General features: G+C 40.4%; 1 protein-coding gene across 5 annotated transcripts in view; it reads left to right on the forward strand.

Moving 5' to 3' along the window:
- Positions 1-315: 315 nt before the first annotated feature.
- The window catches only part of LRRN1 (leucine rich repeat neuronal 1), a 45,118-nt gene continuing 20,717 nt past the window's right edge, over positions 316-24,716 (forward strand). For 2 of the 5 annotated variants that reach the window (XM_047850449.1, XM_047850453.1), the window contains exon 1: positions 316-807. The gene's annotated coding sequence lies outside the window, so the exon portion shown is untranslated. Of the gene's footprint in view, positions 808-1,029; positions 1,207-12,512; positions 12,554-12,667; positions 12,712-24,716 lie in introns of those variants that run through there. The other 3 variants (XM_047850450.1, XM_047850451.1, XM_047850452.1) reach the window with 3 other exon arrangements.

The following is a 24,716-nucleotide window of genomic DNA, read 5'->3' on the forward strand; positions in this document are numbered from 1 at the left end:
GGTATTTCTTTTGCTAAGAAACGGCACTATGCTTTGCCTCCCTAACCCAGCCGCAGCCTGCCGTCCCTCAGACAAAAAGCGGCGGCCCACTGCTCCCTGCAGCGGCCGCGGCGGCGGCGCAGGGCGGCCGGGCCACCCGAGACCGGTGGCGCTGCGCCTTTGTTGGGCGGGCTACAGATGGTGCCCCAGCAAGGGGCTGAGCCGGAGGCTGGAGGCCAGGAGGGGGAGGCTAGGAAGGGGGTCGGGCGGGAGGGGAGGAGACCGCGGAGCAGCCAATAGGCGTGCAGCCCATCAGCTGACCGCTTTTGCTTACACCAGGTGCACGCCGGCTGCGGGGAGCACAAAGCGGGGCGCACCGAGGGCGCCGGCAGCGAGCCGGAGAGCTAGGCGAGGCCCGTGCGCCCGCGCCTGCAGCGCCCTCCGCGTGGGGAGAGGGGCTGGTGGCGTTAGCCCAGGCGGCGGCATCCGCGCGGTGGCATCCCTAGTTGCCCCGGGCGCCTTCTTCGGGACCTGGCCTCTCTCTGCCTCGCCCTCTGCACCCCACTTCTCCTGCCCTCCTTCCCAATCCTGCCTGCTTCTGCCCCGACCCCCGAGAGTCGGATTGAGCCCAGGCCCGCGCAGCAGCTGTTGTTGCTCGTGTCGTTGCCTCGCCTCCTGTCTTGGTGCTCTGCTGGGAGCCCCCCAAGGAGCCAGTACGCGCTGCGGGTTGGGAGGGAGGCGCCGCTCAGCCGGCAGTCCTCCTCCTCCTCCTCCTGCTGCCGCGGCGGGTCCGTGCGCACCCCACAACCCCGCCAGCCGGGCCTCGGGGTAAGTGCGCTCGCCTAGCCGGGCGGTGGCGGAAGGTTTGGGCGGCTGCAAAGGGGAAGTCGAGGCAAACTTGGCGGCGTGGCGGGCCCCACAGGGTATGGGGAACTGCGGGATAAGATCGCGGGCCTACGGGGGATCAGGGGGCGCGGCTCATGGAGCTGGAGAAAATGACCAAGTCGGGGAAATGGCAATCTAGTAACCCTTTTCGCATCTTCCCACCAGCCCCCCTCCCCAAAATACCCCACAGGGATGGGGGAGAGTAATAGTTTGGAATGAAGGCGAGGCAGAAATGGGCAAAAGGCAGTGACAGGAGGCGAGCCCGCTGAATTTCAGGGACCAGCGCGGGGGAGGGTGTCGCCCGGCGATCCACAGGAAGGAGGACTGCTGGGATGTGAACGGGTAAGACAGCTGGGGCCGGAGAAGAGCGCGTAAAGGGGGTCTGGGGAGTTGGAAAGAGAAAGGAAGAGATGGGAAGGAAGGTGGCAGGAAGAGCTAAGAGGAAGCATGTCTTGGTGGTGGCCTTGTTGTTAAAGGGGCAAGGGACACAATTCACAAAGCACTGAAGTGTAATGAAGCCCGAGCATTCGGAAGGACCTACCCAGTTGTCGGGCAGTATAATTGGGGGAAAGACCTTACCCTACATATTTTGAGTCCAGAAGGGGTAGCAGCCTCAGGAGGCTTGTCAGGGATGCTAAAATGTCAGGGAACCTCGGTCCGTTCCAGGAACCAAATAGGTGCTGGGTTCCCGCTCGGCCGGGGTCAGAGCAAGGAAAGTTTGCCAGCGAGTATCCTCTGTGCTGCGTGGAGAGGGGTGTGGGCAGCCCCCCACTCGGCGTTTCCAAGGGACCTGCTGCGACCGCCTCCCGCGGTGGGAGTCCCTGCCTGGCATGCTGGGGTGGTGAAGAAAGATCCAACCGCGGGAACGGCGCCACGCGCCCAGGACCGGTGGAAAACCCGTCCCGGGACCCTTTCGAAGGGGTCGAGGTAGATATGCGGAGTGAGAAACTCGGAGGTGGTACCTGTTCTGGGTGAGGGGGATCTTACCTGCTACGTTCACCGCTGTATCCCCATGGCCAAATACAGTGCCGGGGAATGAAAGAATGAATGCATGAATGGCCAGGGTGTGAATAGTTTTGAGGCATTTGAACTACACAGGCAAAAGCCAAGAGTCCGAGAAAATGGATCCTTCCCTAAATCTCACGTCACCATTAGCATTTTCATTTCCAGACCTACATAGTAAAGGAAAGGCTAGATTCAATGCGGGAACAGGTATTGCTGATTTGGGCTTTTGCTTGTAGGATTTTCTGAAAGACGGTGTGTTGTTTTGTTTGGCAGTGTGCTTTGGCACGATAGTCTAAATAACATTACTCAAATATGCTTATTACTTCATTTTTAAGAGCTAGAACTAGAGATGTTGAAAGTTCAGGAAGGCACTTTGATCAGTATAAATCTAGAGTAAAAGTGGTGTTGTTGGCTTCTTGGCCATGTGTGTCCCGAAGTCTCTGATTTGCATGCAAATGTGAGCGAATCCTGGCAGATGTCTGGCCTCATCCATTCACATGAAGGAATTTGAAAAGACAAGGAGTCTTTAGTTAACAATAGACCTTAAGAAAATGGAATAAAGGCGCAGTGTGAGTTTTTCTGTTTAGGAATTCCATATCTTGCTGACACCTTCAAGAGCCAAATTCTCTGAGTGCTATTGTGTTGAAAGCTCAAAGTACTTCTGGCTCTTTACCTGGCTGTGTATTTTTGTGGAGCATTGAAGCTGCATGTTCTGAGTTGGATAGTGAGGAAAATATTTATATGAAGTAGGCTGTAACTTTAATCCACTTCTGGTGGTTTGAGGTGATTACTGAACTGCCCTTTCAACTTTTAGAGTTTCTTTTCTTTTCCTTTTAGTCATTTTATCTCCAGCTCACATTTGCTCTCCATCCTCAGAGCTAAAACAATTAGGAAGAGACAGTTGTAATTGACATTCACTAGAATGTTCACTGTTCAAGCAAAATTATTTTAGTTCTTAAGGCATCAAACTTGTAGAAGTGAAGGTGATGAAACCGGCATGTTCCTAGTCACCTGACGGGTTTTCGGGCCACAGGACAAAACCATGAGTGGAAGGCAGTCCAAACTAGGAGAATCTCTGCCTGGTTTAACATTAGCTAATAGACCACTGCTTGCTCACCTCCTAGAGTAGTGCAACTACTGAACAAAAGGCCAGCGGTGTGGGCTGCACGTGAGCCCTGGGATTATACCTACTGACAAGCCAGCCTCCTTGGCCTCTTCTTTTGTCAGTCTGAAACATTGTTGAAGAGAAAAAAGAACCTATTCACTAAACAGTGCTTGCCCAGTATTCTGTATATTCACTGAAAGGGACATTAAAATCCACCCCCCACCCCAAGACAACATTGTTTTCAGGGCTCAGTGTTTGTGGGGGAGGGGTGCACAACAGATGTTAGTCTGCTATTTTACATATTTCCTTTAAGTTATTTTTGCTGGTTCAGTGACTTTTACACATAAGGCAGTTTTTTTTTCCCAGGAGGGGAAAACTGAATTGAGTCAAATTTAAGTAAGAAAATGTTAAAGCCAAGATTTCATTTTATGTCTTAATGCTATCAAGAAGTCAGAAAGTAACAAATCATTAGAATACACACATATGTGACTTAAGCCTGAGATTCGGTCTTCATTATGGACTTGAGAGTTAACTATAAAATACAGTTGACTTTTCTAAATTAGGCTGTAAACTATTTTACTGTAAATTATCTAGGTATTTTTGAAACAAACCTGGTAACTTTAAACTGACCACAGCCTCACATTGGTAAGAAATTCTCTTTGGTTATTATCCTGCCTATGTGAAATCTTTGCCAGTCTAATGAAAGGGAAGACTAGAGCATAGTCCTTGGCAAATAAAAGTAATAAAGTACTTATTATTGTAAAAAAATCACTGTGCTAAATAAAATCTTAGACCAGATCTAACTGCAGACTCTGCCGCTGAACAATAACACACGGAGCTCTGGATAGTGTCTGGAATTCAAAAACAGCAAGAAAAAACTCACCCATTGATCTCTCTCTGGTTGGGGCCTGCTAAGGCTAGCTTCTTGACCTGAATTGCTAGAGCAATTACCACATATCCTAAAGCAGTGACACTCATGGCAACAAACTGGTAGGTACTAAAGAAAATCTGCCTCCACAGAGTTATAGTGCTACTTTCTAAGCCAGTTGGGTATGACTATAAATAAACAGAATGGTGGGCTTTTTATGCCACCATAAATAATCATATATCATAAATAAAATATGGTAAATTGTAGGATCTGCATGTCACTTTTTGCTAGACTTTCATAATGCTTTCTTAAAATTTATTTTAGGCTACAAAATAATAGTTCTTTGAATGATTCACTTGAGCACTAATGTAAGGTTGCTTAACTATTATATTTAATTTTTCAAAATTATTATGCTGAATATCTACTTGGGGTTAAGCCAATCTGGAGATAAAGCAAATTCCATTTTAGAATCATATTTTGGTTTCTGGGAACAATGGAAGTTTCTTTGACTCATGAATATAGCTTTGATTAATATTTTATTCAGGGTGAAAATATAATTACATAGATGAAGTCAGGAAAACCCGTATTCTCTCTTGTTTTTGGCTTAAAATATAGGATAGAGACAAAAGTTAAACCCTATATGTAAAATTCAATAGTTACTGTCCAAGGGAACCCTTTGCTCTACAAGTCTTCTCAAATGAAATTTGTTTTTTTAATTTTTTCTTTGACCGTTCACCTATTTTATAGATCTGTTACAGACTGTGGCCTCCAAGTGTTAAACCATAGACAGACATGTAATAAATAGTTCATTGACATTGCATTTACAACACGTGATAAAATATTATAGTATATGTTTCCAGAGCCATGGCACCTACAGAACTGGTATCCATATTATTCAATAATTAAAGTCTATACTATTTTGTGGTACACTGCTTTTTGAAAAAGAAACATGTAGGCTTACATCTTTTTTACTTTTTGAATATTCTCCAAAGGTCTAGCAAAGGTAGAATGTTATCAGCAATTTTATTAGTTATTTAGCTGGGAAACAAGCTACTGTCTAGTCACAGCTAGGTTATCTTAGCTGTTTCTTAACCCTGCCAATCCTGTAACGTGATAATGTTGACTGAATAGCTCTGGAAGGACTAACTTTCAGTGAAACTGCTAAAGGGTTTGAGGAAGCTGTGCTTCAAATGCCATAACTAACAAACATTGAACTTGGATCGAACCACTGTACTTACCAGACTGACCGTCATCCCTGACATGCAGAGAAACTCAGCTTAAACTTTCAGTGATACACACTGAAGTTCCATCATTTTGCACTTAGGATGCTGGTGCATCTACTTACAACACTTAGTTTTGAAAGCTATGGGATGAAACTGCTTTTATGAGGCTTATTGCCTTCCATTTACACTCTTTATAGCAAAGGGTTTGGAATGTTATTTGAAAGCTTCGATTAATATAAATGAGTCGTAATTTTCCGACCCAGGCCATCTTGCCTCTCATCTATTATACCACTGGCAGACATGTGGACTCCACAGCTGTCCCCTCATTTGTGTATGAAACAGACACACTGGTGGCATTTTTTGGTTCCCATAGTTACAGTAACAATATACATGTGACATGACGCCCTTCTACGGGAAAGGTTTTTGTGTTTTGTAGAACTGGGAGTAAAGGACAACGAAGTAAAGTTTGGGGGAGACATAAATTAATCTGCCATTGTTTTCTGGAGCCACTTGTTTCAATCACGGGAGGAGAGCTGTCCCTCAGTGGTGTCCAGAAAAGGGCAATTGCGAGACTTGGGCTAACAAAGATTTCCAAGGGAGGCATTTCCAACAATGCCTAACCTCTATAGGAGAATGTCCATTAAATATTCATTTCAAAATATTTGCTCTTCCTATTTATGACTGCCCTTTGTGAGATAATGTATTAGCGTAGTCATTTTCAATTCATACAGGAAAAAAAGACAGCACCAGTATTAGCATCCATCTCAGTAAGACCTAAGAGACAAAAAATCAGTTTGCACTATTAAGCAGTAAGCACAAAGAGAGAATCTTCATTTAGGAACACTAAAAAGCTTTACAAAGAAAGAAAGGTTGCTTAATTGGTTTCATGTCTATAATTTTCCCCTCTAGAAAAAAATGTTAGTGTGGCAATAAAGAATATCATTAACCTGCATTGTTATTTCACAATAGTAATAAGTCTTAATTTGCATCCATAATAATCACTGTAATCAAGTACTGTCCAGGGAGTCAGGAAGGCGCAGGCTCATTTCCCAGCTCTGACACTAATGCCTGAATGTGTGACCTTCTAGATGTCCTGCAACCCGCCTGGTACTTCATGTCCCTAACTGAGTTGTTTCAAAGGATGCAGAAATGCTAGAAGTGTCTAGTATTAGCACTGCAAAGAATTTTATTTCTGCCCTAAATGCCACGATTGGACGGAGAGCTAAAGGTGTGGGGAACATAGCCATGATGCTCTTTTCTGCAAGGTATTTTTTCTGGCTTCTAATCTCACAGCTAAGAGATTTTTTTGTTGTTCTTTTAAAAATTTTCTCCTCCTAATGTGATAATTCCCTATCACCTCACCTGGGTCTTCTTGAGGGAAATAATTTTACCTGGGATACAGGAAGCTGTTTATGTTCTTGGAACACTTGTTCACCCAGTGAATATATCCTGAGCCCCAGCTGTGTGCCAGGCATTATAGGAGGTACTAAAACCAAAAGAAATTAGCTTGATTTTTCTGCAGCTTGTACATTAAATCCATCAGAAGCAGTTTGTTTCCATCAGTCACGTATTCTTCTACAAATAGTTATAGAGTGAAGAAGGCACTTTGCTAGATCTAGCACAGGGTTTTTTAACTGGGGGTGATTTGACCTCCCCACCCCACCCAACCCTACCTCCAGGAGGAACTTGGCAATATTTGGAGACATCTTTGGCAGTTGTCACAACTAAAGGTGGGGGATGCTACTGGCATCTAATGTGTAGAAGCCAGGGATGCCAGTAAACATCCTAAAATGTATAGGATGGTCCCCCCACGACAAAGAATTATTTGGTACAGTGTCAATAGTACCAAAGTTTTGACAAACCCTGTTCTAACAGACATTGACTCTGCCCTGAGTTAATGTCTATTTGGTGTTATAGAAAGGAGAGTGACAAGTACAATAAAGTGTGCTGTGATGGCAAAAGTGTGAGCTACAAAAGTACAGAAGCAGGAGCGTTAATTCAGATTTTGGCCATTGGCAAAGGCTTTAAGAAACCTTCTGGTTAATTTACAGAACAGGCTATCACCTGCAACACAAGTATTTGGCAGGAAACCATTTTAAATCTAGTCTCACTGAACACCAGTGAGTGGGATGGTTGCTTTAGAGAGGGTAGACGCCTCTGAATTGGTTAGAATTCAGAGTGTCTTGAGCAAGCAGAAGAGGAGGCTAGAAACAGAATCAAAGTCAGTTGCAAGAAACATATAAGAGCACATGCTGCATAAAAAGAAGATGGGCTGCACTGACAAAATGAATAGTGCCTCATGTTTTACAACTTCACATTTTGCAGAGTCCTTAAATATGTATCTCATTTGACCTCTACTATTCTGAGACACCAAATATCATTCTTTCTCTCTTTTTTCAATAACTAAGGGACCAGAGCCATGGAGCAGTTTAGTGTGACCTTGGACAAGTCACTTAATACATTTCTAAGTTGTAAAAGAAAAAGGGTTGCAATTTTCTTTTTCCTAGCTTAAGTTGAACTTGTGTAAGATCATACATCTAGGGTAAGACTGGATCTGGGATAAGACCTGAGGCTCCTTGCTTGTACCAAGCCTGTTTCCTGAACTGTGGTGACAGAACAGGTAATATGACAGTGACTCAGCACTTTAGCTCTTGGGTTACCAAGGAGAGCAAGGACCTGGGATGTATCAGTTAAAATGTATCATGCAGGGAAATTTAAGCTGGGTTTCCCAGACACCTAAGAACTAATCAGACTTTCTCTCTAATGTCTTACCTTAAACTGACCTTAGAGGCTTAAAAAAATAATTTGTGACAAGCTGGGAAGAAAGGTTCATAGGCTAAAGATGGCTAGGATAAGAAAATGAGATAGCCCAGAAGATGAAAGAGAACTGAGGGTGTTCTGCCTACAAAAGAAAAGTGATAGTGGCATGGTTTTCTGGTTTTGTTTGGCAGGGGTTTTTTAACTTTGTATATACATACACACATGTGCACACACATACACACAAACAGAGGAGACATACTTGATTTCATACTGAGAAGCATATGTTTTTGTTTCAATAATAAGACTTGTTCATCAAAATGAGCTTTGTAAAGAGCCTTCTCTCAAGTTCTTAAAGATGTAACTTCTCACTTCTCTAGGATAGTGTAATGTTCTCTTGTGAGAAGCTACATGACCATTTAAGGTCCTTTTCACCTTCATAATTCTGTGATTTCCATGAGTGCTATAGTTATTTAGGACTTCAGCTCATGTCTCCAGAACACTGATGGAATCCATAGTAACTCATCCAACCATGATAGAACCACTGAAGACATTGGAGTGGCAATTAACTGGATTTCTCTGCTTGTTCTTCCAGCTCATTATGGTTCTGTGCAGTAAGGACTGCATGTAAAGTTTAACACTCCCAAAGGACTAGTTAGTTCTGCTATGTCCTGTGGGGACAACCTGTCTCTGGAATCCCAGCCAACCTCCTCACATACTCACAAACTCATCATTTCTCACCTGGGAGACCAGGTGAAAAACTTGAGTGTCTTCAAAGCCATCTGAAGGAAAAAACACAAAGTACATGAGCAAATGCAGGTGAGATATTTTTCCCTTCATGCATGAAGGATAGCACTGTCAAAATAGAACCCTTGTAAATAAGCTTACAAGCAGCTTCACCCTCAGGAGTGACAATGGAGTGAGAGATCCACTCCATACACAAGAGATGCTTTAGTCATTAGGAGGAAAATATTACATAGGGCTCCTGAATTATATCCCCAGAGCCCCACTAGATTACCTAACACAGAGTGTAGTAACAGTAGGAGAAAAGTAATGATACCCAACATTGTGTGTGCCTTTCCACTGTGCCGGGAACCATCCCGTGCACCTTCTATGCATTAACTCATTTAATCCTTGCAAAAACTGTATAACGGGGATACCCACTTTACAGCTCAGGAATAAGGCACAAAACAAGTAACTTGCCCAAGGTCATGGTAGTGTGTACTCAGTAAATATTTGTCAAATGAATGAATGAATAAGCATCTGCTTTAGACGTGAAAGTCTTTTATTTGAATGCTCAGTTTACAGCAGCCCTGCTTCCTAGGCAAGCTGCTTTCAAGAACTGGCTCTGTGACTGTGGATGACAGATAGTCTCAGAGCTGGTAAGTGGCAGAGCAAGAATGTGAACTTGGGCCTGTCTGACTCTGAACCTGCACTGTTAAAGCACTGGGCTGTGTTTCTTCATCTTTATTTGCAACTATAAAACAAAAGGATTGTATTGGACTAGCTCTCATAGCCCATTTGGCCCTAAAAAGTCTGTAATTCCATTATTAAAGTAGAGTTTCTATAAAATAAAACATGATGTATTTTATTATTTAAGTTTCTTTTTAATTTTTTTTACATTTATTTATTTTTGAGAGACACAGAGACAGAGCACAAGTGGGGGAGGGGCAGAGAGAGAAGGAGACAATCTGAAGCAGGTTCCAGGCTCTGAGCTGTCAGCATAGAGCCCAACGCAGGGCTCGAACTTACAAACCGTGAGATCATGACCTGAGCCGAAGTTGGACGCTCAACCAACTGAGCCACCCAGGTGCCCCTATTTTATTATTTAAGTTTTGAGTCAACTTTGGTATTTTTATTTAGCCAATCATTGAATTATTCTTTAAAATTATATTGGTGTTATTAACAGCATATTTTAAAGTCATATTTAAGTTAAAAAAAATTTTAATGAGCCGAAATACCTAAAGATTGCATTCTCCTAACCATTACCATCACACTGCGTATTGTTATATCATCAGTGTCTGAATTTAGAGGGTTTCTGAAAACCAAAAAGCATCTTTTTGTTACACGGAAAAAAGACAGAAGTAAAATGATTAATTTTGAGGAAAGTTACTGTCTTGGATATTTGCAGATTGCTGAATCTTATGAAAAGTATTGAATGATTTTTTACAAGAGCTTAAAACTGCTAGCAATAATGAAAACTATTTAAGATTTGCTTCTAAAGAGTGTTTTGCTTTAAGGGATCTTTCTGACATGCAGGTGATACATCAGAACAATGTGAGTCACTACCATAAGTGTTATAGGATGTATAGCCCAAAGCAGGGCAAAGAGAGTGGATAACTAGACAGGCCTTAGAGTTGAGAGGAATTACTTCCAAAACTGCATCTTAGCTCTGTGGTCTGGAGTCATTTCAGTGAACCTCAGTATCTTCATCTATAAAATGGAAATAATAACAGACCCTGCCTTACAGAATCACTGGACTTATTCCATGAAATCATGCATATATAGCCTTTTGCACAGTTCCTGGACAGTAATAATGGGTAGGAGTGGTATTATATTGAAATCTAACATTTCTGACTAAATGGTGTAGGCATTCCAAGGATCCTTACTCAGAGGCAAGTGAACGGACTTTAAGAGACAACAAGATTCAGACCAGATGTTTGGAAAGTCAGTAGTTCATAAGTAGTCTACCTTTGTGGTAGACCCCAAGAGAGATTTATATTTGCCCAGACATTCAAGAAATCTTATATCAGCTTATGTGCTTTAGAAGAAAAGGCAGACAGATGAATACATTAGAGCCTTTTTTGTTTGTTTCCAAATTATGTTCTGTATCCACTCTCTTTTCTCACTCTGAAAATATTACAATGCCTCAAAGTCATAATTCATATAATCACATTTTCTAACCAGAAAGAACAGATTCAGTTCAGAGCTACCATTCTCCAAAGAGGAACTGAATTCAAGACATTCCCAGAACTAACAGACCCATAAGCTTCAACTCTGAGGGATCCAGTGTTATATGATAAAGTTGGGGGCACATAAAACTCTTAAAACAATGGCTAGCATCTTGTAAGTGCTCGATAAATCATGCTGCTACCATTGATATTATTGATTTTTGGTATCATCATCTACATAACATCACTTTCTTGCTTGTTGACCAAACTGCAAGGCTCCTGTTTGGGACAAGATGAGAACCCAATGCGGCATAACCAAGAGTCCTCTTGGCTGCTGGGTTAGTCACAAAGCAAGAAAAAATCACCAGGCAAGCCAAATCAGGTAACCCTTAAGGAGACCCCTGGTAGGCTGACAACAGGGACAGGTTGCTATGACTTAGCCTCTACCCTGTTACAGTTAGCAAATTGTCATATGCACTTGAAGGACAAAGTTGAGAGTATGCATTAACTGCCTCATTATTCTTTGAATGCTTTGGGAGCTGGAAATAATAATTTTAACAAAGAACCTCACGTTCACTGTCCTGTTTAACCTTCCTAATCAAAGTTTCCCAATTGATAGGTGACTGCATTTAGGGGTAACTGAAGATATCTGTACTCTTACTTCTGGGGGATAGCTAGAACCACCACCTCACTAGTCACCTCCAGCAACCCTTGTACGCTAATAAATAGCATGTTTTTAGTGTGCTTAGAGGAGTACACAGCAACTCTGGGAGGTATTATCCCCACTTTAAAAGAGAAAAACAAAAAAAACCCTGAGACAAGGAATTGACCCAATACCTTAAAACTAGAAAGTATATAGGACCAGGTACTCACTCTGGTTTTCCCCCAGGCTGAGTTCGTCACACTGGCCTTGATTTTCACACGTTTGCTTGTCCTCACTTCAAGTATATACTTTAGGATTATTTATTTTCACTCTTAAATAACACCATCAACAGCAGCTCCTTGAGGGAAAAGACTCTGACTTACTTAGACTTGGATCCCTGGCACCTATAAGAGCACTTGGCACATGGAAAATGCACTTAGCAAATAGTCCATGAATGAAAGAGGAAAGGGATTTCCATATATCTACTTCACTTTGTCATACTGCTTTTTCTAAAAATTTTTTACAAAATTACTTCCTATGCAGTTTGGTAGAAACGAGTAGACTATAAACGTGTATTATATCAGAGATGTACTGCCTTACTATTTTAGAGAGGTTATTACAGAAAGTTGAACTCATTTGGGGATGCTTTTATGATATTAATGCCAAGGAAGTGTTATTAATCAAAAAGTATTCATTAAATGCATGTAGAATATCAAGTGCTATTAGAAGGGTGATGTGGGGGATGAAAAAAAAAATGTACATGGTGTTAACTTCCATCCCAAGTGAGTTTTGAGACTCACTGGGGAGAGAGAATGAATAGAAACAAGACAGAAAATGATTAAGTGATCATCTGTGGAAATTCCACAAGAAAACAGAGCTTAGATGAGATGGTCCCGGGTATGAATCTCAACTCTATCACATACTGGCTGTGTGATCTTGGTTAAAGGACTCAAATTTATTTGACCCCCAAGCTCTCATCTACACCATGGAGGAATAATATGAATCCACAGGGTTGCTATAAGAATGTGTGGGAAAGCTTGTTACAGTGCTTAGAACATGATGGTTACTCACTTCAGTCATTTGGCAAATATCAACAGCACCACCTCTGTGCAGGTCTTCTGTGAGCTGGTGATACAGTTGTGAGCAAGACAGATGAAATGTGGTCCATTCCCACGTGGGGCTTGCCATCTGATAGAGGTAACAGCATTAATCCATTAATCCACAAGTACCTGTGGGAGTATGGCCGTATTAAGTTCAGTGAAAGAGAAGTGCACAAGGCCAAAAGCGAATATTACATGGAGGATTCTAAGAGAAGTCCTTTGTAAAGAAGTGACATTTCAACCAAAATCTCAAGGGTGAGTGAAAGTTATGGAGGCACAGGGAGTGCAAGGGAAGAGCTTTGGAAGCCAAAGCCCAGAGGTTTGAAGGACCTTGATGGGTTTGAAGAACAAAGAAAACCAGTGTGGCTTGGAAAAGAAAAAAAGGGGGGGAGATCATAAATCTCAGACTTTCATTTGCCCATTCCTCCAAAGTACACTTGGAGTTTGGAGAAAACAGAATTACTAGTTAATATGAAGTTCGACAAAAGGAGACTGTGCATTATGCACGGAAGGGATGAGATGTGTTGAATTTAGTCAAGGAAGGGGGATGGTGACAGAAGGCTTTGAATATCTGGAGAGAAATCACATAAGCAGGGACTCAGGAGTGGCTGAATTGAATGGCATGCTAGTGCATGGCATGTTTGGACTGGCACACACCAAGCTCCAAGAGCTAAAGGGCACACAGGAAAGAAAGTCTCTACTTCATTTCTGTGTGACTCTTGGTTAAAGATATAATGTATGTGAAAGTGGCACATAATGTCTCGTAATTTAGTTTACCTTTTTTTATTTTCTGCTTCCTATTGCTTATTTTTCCCTTGTAATACAATCCCCTTTCATTATAGATGAACTCTTGATTAGGGCACTAGCTAATTGATAGCACATCACCTGTGTTGCCCACAGAGGGAATTTTTTTTTAATACTAGTTTGGGATGCCTTTAAAAATCCCTCTTGCGGGGCGCCTGGGTGGCGCAGTCGGTTAAGCGTCCGACTTCAGCCAGGTCACGATCTCGCGGTCCGTGAGTTCGAGCCCCGCGTCAGGCTCTGGGCTGATGGCTCAGAGCCTGGAGCCTGTTTCCGATTCTGTGTCTCCCTCTCTCTCTGCCCCTCCCCCGTTCATGCTCTGTCTCTCTCTGTCCCAAAAATAAATAAACGTTGGAAAAAAAAAAAAAAATCCCTCTTGCTTGGAATGCAAATGCTTCATGTATGAAATATTTTTGTTCATGATCTCCATTATGTACAGCCACATCTGGCTGGTGTTAACATGAAAGAGGTGACGGATGTTGAGTATTCAAGATCCTCCAAGAGATTTAGATGGTAAGTAATTTCATTAGTGCATAATGACCATAAAACCTAGTTGTTATTGATTTGTCCTCCATGGAGAGATCTACCTTTCTGCCTCATCTCAATCATTATGGTTCAAAATGCAGAGATCATTTCAACACTGAGTTGCTAATGCATGCCCTTATAATAATTTGTGTTAGTTCCATCTTTGTATTGACATATAACTAAATTCAGACACTATCACCAAGTAGTTATCAAGGAGATGATAGTGGAGATAGTCACTTATTTTTCAGTAAGATGCAGAGTTAACTTTCCATTTGTACTGTGTTTCATGGTAGTACATCTCTGGTTCCACTGAGCTCTTTCATTTCATTTTGTCGCTATGCCTCTTGAGATCTTAAGTCTTCTATACTAGACTTTATGAGACAAACATCCAACTTCTCTCTGGTTTTAACTTTACTCCCAAACTCCAAATGCCTGCTGGCTATTTTCACCCTAAAAATCACATCCCAGAAAGCTCAAAGGGAGGCACTGGTTTTTAGGATACAGAATGAGCTGTGGCTGTATAAGAGTATCCCATAGCCTTGTGCAGAGGAACAAAGCCTCCACAAACTGGCCCAGCAGAGAGAGAACTGGTAGAGAGTGCTCTCACCTTTCTCTTCCCACCCAATCACATAAATGGAGAAAGTCAACCCACTTTCAAAGTGAGGTCTTGCTCTTGCATGCCCCTGTCTTACTTTGGCAATCACTAGCATCAGAGTCAAACAGGCCCAGTGCCTTGATATTATTTTTAACTCTTCCTCCCCCATTTTTACATCTAGTCAGCTGTATATCTAATAGTTACCTCTCCACTTGTCAGTCTCTATTGTTTCCTAAACATGGCCCTTCTCTGTTCTTACCACCATGATCGCAGTTCCATTGCCTCTTCTTTAGCTTAATGTGAGTGCTTCTTAATGGGTTTCCCTACATCCATTATGTACCCTCTCCAGTCTGTCTTACACACAGCTGATGGATCAGTGTTTCTGAATTATAGACATGATTCCCTAGTTCCCATTACAAGACATTTAGTGGTACCCACTTGCTGTGGGATTGTGCTGGATATTTTCTATACCCTTCCAGATCCACCCTACCCTTCTCCACTTTGCTTTGTACTCTGGGAATCAGACTCAGATGGACTGCATCAATGGGTCCTTTGCCATCTGGCTTCTTGTTGGCTTTTGCTTCTTGCAGCAGCTAGCCGAGGGGTATGAGTCAGTACCTTAACCTTATCCATGCCCTGTAAATGGTCCCTTTTCAAAACTCCCTTTTCAAAAACTCCTTTTTGAATGCACCTGTTTTCTGCTAGGTCTTAGACAAGGATAATAAATGAAAGAAAACTCCTTAGTGAAGCATGAAAGGCCCTCCATATCTAGGTACCATCCAACCTTTCTATTTTGGTTTCTTTTCCTAGCTTGGCAGACCTTAAATCCCATTCAAAATGAAATAGTTCCCATTCCACGTACCTATTCAAGCTCTGCTGCTTTGGTGCCTTTACATCCAGGGTGTGCTGGTAAAAGTTTGACAGCCAGCTTTCCAAAAAGATAAGTTCTGATTTGTAGTGTTCACCAATTCCTGTGGTGTAAATACACCCAACCAGGACCAGTTTTTAAGTGACTAACACGATGTTTCTGAACGTGGATTTGGAAAGAAATGCTCACAATTGACTCAGGACACCACTGCTTTGCACACACCTTCCCCTTCAGCAAAGGATGCCCTGTTTCCTACCCCATGACCCCCCAGGCCTTACACAGAATTGCTGCTCAGTAAGCCATTCTGGTTGATTTCTGTCACTCCTGTGGACATTTGGAATGGTACTGAAACACGAGCCATGCTGATGGTAATAATTCTTAATCTTGAGGGCTGACATGGGTGCTAGTTAGATTTTTGAGACTTAAAAGCCCTGAAGCAAAAATAAGCTGTATATTTTATGCCAAGTTGCCAAAGCTTACTACTTAAAGTTGCTTAATGCTCCAAGAAATTGATTCTCATTTGCTGGTCTTGTTTTCAAATGTGGTCTTCATTATCCTCATTTAAATATAATTTGAAGTAATAAACCACCATTTAAATAGATTTCCTTTCTATTATAACAATTTGAACATTCCACAATTTAAATTGTGTCCTCTTAAAGCTAAAACTCTACAGAAAACTTTTAAGGTGCATGTTAGTCCTAGATGGAAAAGATTGCACTGCAATTTATTGAAATTGTATTTTCTTAAGAAATAGGCTTTTTGTGTAATCTACCTTTCTAAGAGATAACTTTAATTTTATTTCATTAACAAGATGATTCCTGTAGTTAAAGTTTTAAAAAAATAACTGCAATTTCTATTAGAAAACTAGGAGGTAAAATAATAAAGATGATCTTTTAATATGTGTTATGTTAATCATTTATGTTTTAATGGTTATAAATGCCAATATGGATATTCAACAAAAATCATTCTATTTTTACTTTCAATTTAACAAAACACATGAATTGAAGAAAGACTATAGAAAGCGTTATGATTTATAATGCCTGCTGGCATTTTAATGTTCTCAGCTGTTCTTTTGCACCATTTGATTACACAAAGCCTAAACTGTGTAATTAAGGACCATCCCACTAATGTGCTCTGGTGGATTTATGGCGTCCAGGTCATGAACGATCTGAGCACTTTGAATATTGGACCATTAGTTTCAAATGCATACTAACATAGGGGAACATGCTGGCATCAAGAAGAACCTATAATAAGAAGCAATTTCAAATTCAGGGAGGTAGCTTTCACCTGATTTTCATTTACCAAAACAATTGAAAAACCTTGATTACCAGAAATTCTAATTAACTGGAATTTTTTCCTCGGGAGTGCACTTCTAGGAGAAAAGGGAAAATTGTAAGAAAAGAAGTTAATAATCAAGACTTTACACTTGGGGAAAAAAAAAAAAAGGATTTCCAATAGGAGTTCATTATCAGGGTTTAAAGGAAAATGCCTTAAAGAAACCTAAAGCACAACTACCTTTATCAAAGACAAGAAAATGGATACTAAAGATTGAAACTAAAAGATTTCTAGGAAACCTTCAGCTACCCAGAAAATTAAATGTGCAAATTCCCTGAGCTTAATCTTCCAGCTAACCCAGGTTTTACTCTTCAGGTTAGTTTTCTTGTGTGTACTTAAGAGAATGCTGTATGCACTCACAATCTTTCTGGAGACCCAATAAAACAATTGAAGCAGGTAGTATCACAGAAAAGGCTCTGACTTCAGCACACGACAAACTGGCATTTAATCTCTGCTCTTTGACCAATTAGCTGTGGGAATTTTGATAGGTCACTTAATCTCTGAGCCCTGAAGTCATGTGTAAAATCAGAATATTCACATCTACCTCCATTGGGTGCTGTGAGGACATAAAGCACTTTGTCTGGCACTGCCCCTTTTGTTAGTATCCTCTCTCTATCCCTGTCTTTTGGCAATTGTGACACTCTCAGAGAACGACTGCAGCCCCAAGCTTTCAGAGAGAAGGTTTAAATAGGCAGGCACACTTTTTACTATATTCATTCTCTCCCGATGATGAAAAAAAATCAAGTTCTTTAACTCCTTTATTAGAACAGTCATATAAAAAGAATTGAGGGAAGCAACTTGACACCAAGTTTATTTTCAGAGTTCAGGGACAGATGGCTTTATTTTCCTTCTTTAAAAGAGATGACATTCAGTAGAGATACAACATACTTGAGGTCTATCAAGTCTAAGGGCAAATACTGTCATTTACCCGAACAGGGCTGTCTTTAACCTTGAGTAGCAAGAACTTTAAAGCTAAATATATGTACATTTCCATGTATCAGTCTCCACATTTTAAAAGAACATTTTAATGTGGAAGGAATATGTTTTTGACATTTTCTTAGTCTAACGCTTGAAGAGCGTCTAGTCTCCTAATTGGCAAATTCTAAGAAGTCAGACTCTTCAGAGAAATACCAATAGATCAGAGCTAAAAGTATAGCCTCCCATCTTAAGGACACTGGATATTTTATTTTTTTAAGTAAAAATTTCATTAAAATATCAGATAGTTAATAAAGATTATTAGTGGATTAAAAAATATAACAAAAGATGGTATAGAACTCTTTCTGAGCAAAGAAAAACCATAAATATTCTGAAAATGATGTGAACATGTTTGCCATTTTCTTGATGAGAAGTTATTTTCAGTATTAGGAACTAAACTTTAATTTGGTCTGGAAGCAAAAGCAAATCTAGTATAATTTAATGGAACTGCTTTGCTGGGTTAGGATCCAAAACTCTTTGGTATTGGTATTAGCAGGCTACAGATTGGCACTTTGAGTACCAACTAGGACAAGTCTGGTTTTTCACGGGTCTATCTATAGTTCTGAATGTATAATCAAGAACCATTGTAGCAACTGGCTCCTTATGACACGTTTATTAACGTGGCATGGTGAAATCTATGTCTGCAGTGAAAATACTAAGCAATATACTGTGTAGTTAAAAAGAAGTGATGAAACTGAGCCTTCTAGGCATATTAAGGCTGCCAAACTGAAGATTTTACATTTATTTAACATTTAATCATGTCGGTAATTACAAAGCAATTATTTCATATAGACCTATTATGGGAGGAGAATTAAAATAATTTGTAAAAAGAATAAAAGTAATTGATTTCATGGTAGTTTTTATATCACTACACTTGCTGGTACTAAAAAGGAGCAATAAAAATAGCCCAGTTGTTCGTTCGTGTTTTGTTCTGTTTAGCCTTCTGTCACTTTCTCAGTTCAATAATGTTAAATTGCTACTTTACGATTCCAGCTATGCAAATAGCTAATTTCTTACAAAGAAAGAAAATGATTCAAACTTTCTTGATCCTACAAGTGATTTGAACACAAAACAATTTTTCTCCCGGTCCTACTTTGCCTGTCATAGAATCTCAGGTATGTTTTGTTTTGTTTTATTTTATTTTATTTTATTTTATTTTATTTTATTTTATTTCATTTCATTTATTTCATTTCATCTCATTTCATTTCATTTATTTTTTGAATCTTGGGTTTTTTAAAAGGGATTTGAAAGACCATAGGTTCAAGAAATCTTTTAAACTGTATCTGGTGCATGACTTTTTTAATGTTTATTTATTTTTGAGAGAGAGAGAGAGACAGAGAGAGAGAGAAAGAAAACATGAGTGGAGAGGGGCAGAGAGAGAGGGAGAAAGAGGATCTTTGACAGTAGAGAGCCCAATGAGGGACTCACACTATGAACTGCAAGATCATGACTTGAGCCAAAGTTGGTCGCTTAACTGACTGAGCCACCGAGACACTCCAGGTGTGTATGACTTTTAAAATATTGAAGGAAAAATTATTTTGGCAAAGAGCTGAGACAGTTCATAAAAAGTATTAGTCTTGCTTGCTAAGTCCTAAAAGAAGAAGCTGCAAAGATCATTCACTGCTTTTAAAATTAAGAAAAGCGTATGTTACTATCCATAAGATTACAGGCAATGGTAGAAAACATCTCCTTTCATAATCAATTCTTACGTGTAGTAGGTATGCAGTAGGGAGAAAAAGGATAAGGAGAGTCAGCACCTTAAGTATTTAATACAATAAGCATTCAAATAAAAAATAATTGCAGTAGTTGATACACACAGAGCACTGTATTGCTTTCCTAGAAGTACTGCAACAAAGTACCAAAAATTGGTTGGCTTAAACAAGAGAAATATATTGTTTCACGGCCCAAAAGTTTTAAATTCCATTTCTGATTCACACCAGCCACATTTCAAGTACTCAGTTGCTTCAGTAACTACCCTGTAGGGCGATGTCAACACAGAACATTTCTGTCTTCGTAGTGTTGTAGTGGCAAATGCTGATGGAGCCAGCTCAGATTGGCAACTCTCTACTCTCCTTCCCAAGGATCCACACATCTGCTCACTCACCCCTCCCTTTTGACATGTACCTTCCTTTATGGAGTCCCTTGGGTAGTTGTCTTCTTGTCTCCCTACAGAATTATAAACTCTTCAGTGACAGGGTCTGGTCTTTCTGGCCCTGTGACACCGTAAACACGCAATCAGTATTTAATTACTCTAATTAAATTAGGCACTAGTTTATGGGATCTATTTTGCATTTAGTCTGAATCTAGATTTCATCAGAGTGTAGAGAAAAGAATGAATGAGAGAGCAGGTTTTTCCCAAGTCACAAGGATTAGGATGTATGAGGAGCAGATATGTTCTAAATGGTAAGGGTTTTGGTTTTGTTTTATTTTTGTCTTGTTTTGTTTTGCATCACCCCGGATACAGAAGAGACCCAGTAGGACTTTATTTGCAAGCTTAAAATTACTGTTATGTTTAGGTACCTGGAAAGCACATTTTCACTGATTCAGTTATTTTATTTATTTATTTATTGAGTGCCTGCAAGGTAGATGCCAAGCCAGTGCCTGGCCCTGGATGACTCATTGTGAACAAAACAGAAACAGGGCCTGCCCTGTGATACTTATTCTAGTTCTAGCAGATTAACATTTTGGCAAGGACTGCCCCTGCCCAGACAGGCCGGGATGGGAGGAGTATGATCTAGGCTCTGGCCTCAGATGCCTGCCATCACATAGAACCTCCACCACTCTCCTGGCTCAAAGACCTTCATTATTCATTATTCCTACATCTCCATCTCATTACTGGGGAAAATAGGGGGGAAATGGTTCCCACCTCTTGGGGTTGTGAGCATTAAGTAATTTATGTGAAGTGCTCCATGCAGTGCACGTTGCATAGTAAGAGCTAAGTGCTGTTAGTAAGTACTAACTGCTATTATTCTCATGACTACTACACAGCCAGAATGACCCCGCAGTGAACATTAAATGTAAGAGAGAGAGAGAGAGAGAGAGAGATACTGAGAGAGAAGTGTTTATATGGCTAGAAAATACTTCATTATTTGGAAAGGATGTTTCCTGTCTTTCTTGGCCTAACAATATAATTCCCTTTGCTTACTATTTATATTTTGTACCCAGAGTAACTAAGATTGAAATGTGTTGCTAAGTGCCCATTGTATCTTGGTGAAAGATCTTATTCATTTGGGACACTTCTTTCCAAGATAATCAGGAACAGAAATGCTTTGGGGGTCATTCAACCTCTTAGTGAGAGAGGTATGCACTTTTTTTTTTTTTTTTTTTTTTTTTTTTTTTTTTTTTATGAAATTTATTGACAAATTGGTTTCCATACAACACCCAGTGCTCATCCCAAAAGGTGCCCTCCTCAATACCCATCACCCACCCTCTCCTCCCTCCCACCCCCCATCAACCCTCAGTTTGTTCTCAGTTTTTAAGTCTCTTATGCTTTGGCTCTCTCCCATTCTAACCTCTTTTTTTTTTTTTTTCCTTCCCCTCCCCCATGGGTTCCTGTGAAGTTTCTCAGGATCCACATAAGAGTGAAACCATATGGTATCTGTCTTTCTCTGTATGGCTTATTTCACTTAGCATCACACTCTCCAGTTCCATCCACGTTGCTACAAAAGGCCATATTTCATTTTTTCTCATTGCCACGTAATATTCCATTGTGTATATAAACCACAATTTCTTTATCCATTCATCAGTTGATGGACATTTAGGCTCTTTCCATAATTTGGCTATTGTTGAGAGTGCTGCTATGAACATTGGGGTACAAGTGGCCCTATGCATCAGTGCTCCTGTATCCCTTGGATAAATTCCTAGCAGTGCTATTGCTGGGTCATAGGGTAGGTCTATTTTTAATTTTCTGAGGAACCTCCACACTGCTTTCCAGAGCGGCTGCACCAATTTGCATTCCCACCAACAGTGCAAGAGGGTTCCCGTTTCTCCACATCCTCTCCAGCATCTATAGTCTCCTGATTTGTTCATTTTGGCCACTCTGACTGGCGTGAGGTGATACCTGAGTGTGGTTTTGATTTGTATTTCCCTGATAGGGAGCGACGCTGAACATCTTTTCATGTGCCTGTTGGCCATCCGGATGTCTTCTTTAGAGAAGTGTCTATTCATGTTTTCTGCCCATTTCTTCACTGGGTTATTTGTTTTTCGGGTGTGGAGTTTGGTGAGCTCTTTATAGATTTTGGATACTAGCCCTTTGTCCGATATGTCATTTGCGAATATCTTTTCCCATTCCGTTGGTTGCCTTTTAGTTTTGTTGGTTGTTTCCTTGGCTGTGCAGAAGCTTTTTATCTTCATAAGGTCCCAGTAATTCACTTTTGCTTTTAATTCCCTTGCCTTTGGGGATGTGTCGAGTAAGAGATTGCTACGGCTGAGGTCAGAGAGGTCTTTTCCTGCTTTCTCCTCTAAGGTTTTGATGGTTTCCTGTCTCACATTTAGGTCCTTTATCCATTTTGAGTTTATTTTTGTGAATGGTGTGAGAAAGTGGTCTAGTTTCAACCTTCTGCATGTTGCTGTCCAGTTCTCCCAGCACCATTTGTTAAAGAGGCTGTCTTTTTTCCATTGGATGTTCTTTCCTGCTTTGTCAAAGATGAGTTGGCCATACGTTTGTGGGTCTAGTTCTGGGGTTTCTATTCTATTCCATTGGTCTATGTGTCTGTTTTGGTGCCAATACCATGCTGTCTTGATGATGACAGCTTTGTAGTAGAGGCTAAAGTCTGGGATGGTGATGCCTCCTGCTTTGGTCTTCTTCTTCAAAATTCCTTTGGCTATTCGGGGCCTTTTGTGGTTCCATATGAATTTTAGGATTGCTTGTTCTAGTTTCGAGAAGAATGCTGGTGCAATTTTGATTGGGATTGCATTGAATGTGTAGATAGCTTTGGGTAGTATTGACATTTTGACAATATTTATTTTTCCAATCCATGAGCAGGGAATGTCTTTCCATTTCTTTAAATCTTCTTCAATTTCCTTCATAAGCTTTCTATAATTTTCAGCATACAGATCCTTTACATCTTTGGTTAGATTTATTCCTAGGTATTTTATGCTTCTTGGTGCAATTGTGAATGGGATCAGTTTCTTTATTTGTCTTTCTGTTGCTTCATTGTTAGTGTATAAGAATGCAACTGATTTCTGTACATTGATTTTGTATCCTGCAACTTTGCTGAATTCCTGTATCAGTTCTAGCAGACTTTTGGTGGAGTCTATCGGATTTTCCATGTATAATATCATGTCATCTGCAAAAAGCGAAAGCTTGACTTCATCTTTGCCAATTTGGATGCCTTTGATTTCCTTTTGTTGTCTGATTGCTGATGCTAGAACTTCCAGCACTATGTTAAACAGCAGCGGTGAGAGTGGGCATCCTTGTCGTGTTCCTGATCTCAGGGAAAAAGCTCTCAGTTTTTCCCCGTTGAGGATGATGTTAGCTGTGGGCTTTTCATAAATGGCTTTTATGATCTTTAAGTATGTTCCTTCTATCCCGACTTTCTCAAGGGTTTTTATTAAGAAAGGGTGCTGGATTTTGTCGAAGGCCTTTTCTGCATCGATTGACAGGATCATATGGTTCTTCTCTTTTTTTTTGTTAATGTGATGTATCACGTTGATTGATTTGCGAATGTTGAACCAGCCCTGCATCCCAGGAATGAATCCCACTTGATCATGGTGAATAATTCTTTTTATATGCCGTTGAATTCGATTTGCTAGTACCTTATTGAGAATTTTTGCATCCATATTCATCAGGGATATTGGCCTGTAGTTCTCTTTTTTTACTGGGTCTCTGTCTGGTTTAGGAATCAAAGTAATACTGGCTTCATAGAATGAGTCTGGAAGTTTTCCTTCCCTTTCTATTTCTTGGAATAGCTTGAGAAGGATAGGTATTATCTCTGCTTTAAACGTCTGGTAGAACTCCCCTGGGAAGCCATCTGGTCCTGGACTCTTATTTGTTGGGAGATTTTTGATAACCGATTCAATTTCTTTGCTGGTTATGGGTCTGTTCAAGCTTTCTATTTCCTCCTGATTGAGTTTTGGAAGAGTGTGGTTGTTCAGGAATTTGTCCATTTCTTCCAGGTTGTCCAGTTTGTTGGCATATAATTTTTCATAGTATTCCCTGATAATTGTTTGTATCTCTGAGGGATTGGTTGTAATAATTCCATTTTCATTCAGGATTTTATCTATTTGGGTCATCTCCCTTTTCTTTTTGAGAAGCCTGGCTAGAGGTTTGTCAATTTTGTTTATTTTTTCAAAAAACCAACTCTTGGTTTCGTTGATCTGCTCTACAGTTTTTTTAGTTTCTATATTGTTTATTTCTGCCCTGATCTTTATTATTTCTCTTCTTCTGCTGGGCTTAGGCTGCCTTTGCTGTTCTGCTTCTAGTTCCTTTAGGTGTGCTGTTAGATTTTGTATTTGGGATTTTTCTTGTTTCTTGAGATAGGCCTGGATTGCAATGTATTTTCCTCTCAGGACTGCCTTTCCTGCGTCCCAAAGCGTTTGGATTGTTGTATTTTCATTTTCATTTGTTTCCATATATTTTTTAATTTCTTCTCTAATTGCCTGGTTGACCCACTCATTCGTTAGTAGGGTGTTCTTTAACCTCCATGCTTTTGGAGGTTTTCCAGACTTTTTTCTGTGGTTGATTTCAAGCTTCATAGCATTGTGGTCTGAAAGTAAGCATGGTATAATTTCAATTCTTGTAAACTTATGAAGGGCTGTTTTGTGACCCAGTATATGATCTATCTTGGAGAATGTTCCATGTGCACTCGAGAAGAAAGTATATTCTGTTGCTTTGGGATGCAGAGTTCTAAATATATCTGTCAAGTCCATCTGATCCAATGTCTCATTCAGGGCCCTTGTTTCTTTATTGACCGTGTGTCTAGATGATCTATCTATTTCTGTAAGTGGGGTGTTAAAGTCCCCTGCAATTACCACATTCTTATCAATAAGGTTGCTTATGTTTATGAGTAATTGTTTTATATATTTGGGGGCTCCGGTATTCGGTGCATAGACATTTATAATTGTTAGCTCTTCCTGATGGATAGACCCTGTAACTATTATATAATGTCCTTCTTCATCTCTTGTTACAGCCTTTAATTTAAAGTCTAGTTTGTCTGATAT

This window comes from Prionailurus viverrinus, chromosome A2 (assembly GCF_022837055.1).
Source record: "Prionailurus viverrinus isolate Anna chromosome A2, UM_Priviv_1.0, whole genome shotgun sequence".
In the NCBI taxonomy this organism is placed as follows: domain Eukaryota; kingdom Metazoa; phylum Chordata; class Mammalia; order Carnivora; family Felidae; genus Prionailurus; species Prionailurus viverrinus.